Here is a 654-nt window from a genome sequence, read left to right on the forward strand (position 1 = left end):
ACCCTCCGGAAGAGCCGCAGGAGGCGGCTGTGCCTGCCTTTGGAGACTCCTCCATCCCGAGGTTCTCAGAGCGCCACCTGCCTCCTTGTCCCCCCGGGTCCCCTCCCAGGACCACCCGCGGAGCGGGGCGGAGGACGGGTCTGGCGGGAGCAGCGTCGTCTCCGTGGCCAGCCGGGCCGATGCGCCGGGGAGCCTGGGCCCTGCTCTGTGCAGCGGGAGCCGTAACCAGGGCCCCAGGGCGTTGTCGGGGGACCTTCCCCGTGTTGCCGCCTGCCTCAGAGTTCGGGGCAAAGCTGAGCACCCATGAGGAAAACCTCCGTGAGCCACAGTCACTCTCAGACTTCTGTGGGCTCCAGAACGAGGCGTTCGGGGCCTCACCTTCCCCCGCCCCCAAGCCTGAACCTCTGAGGGGAGGCCTGGTTTTTTAAACGGCTTTACAGGTGTATTTCAGCGTCATTGCCTCCGCAGACCTGCGCTGCTCCTGTTCCCGGGCCTGGGGCTCCCACGCCCTGAGTGGGACCGGCTCCTGCCTCCTGCAAAGTACAGCAGCCAAAGGGCTGTGGGTGCAAAGGGGACAGAGCAGGTGTTCTCGGTGGGGCGGCCTCGAAGGGGAAGGTGGAGCCCTGAAGCATGAGCCTGCAGAAGTAGCAGTCG

This window comes from Equus quagga, chromosome 1 (assembly GCF_021613505.1).
Source record: "Equus quagga isolate Etosha38 chromosome 1, UCLA_HA_Equagga_1.0, whole genome shotgun sequence".
Taxonomy (NCBI): Eukaryota; Metazoa; Chordata; class Mammalia; order Perissodactyla; family Equidae; genus Equus; species Equus quagga.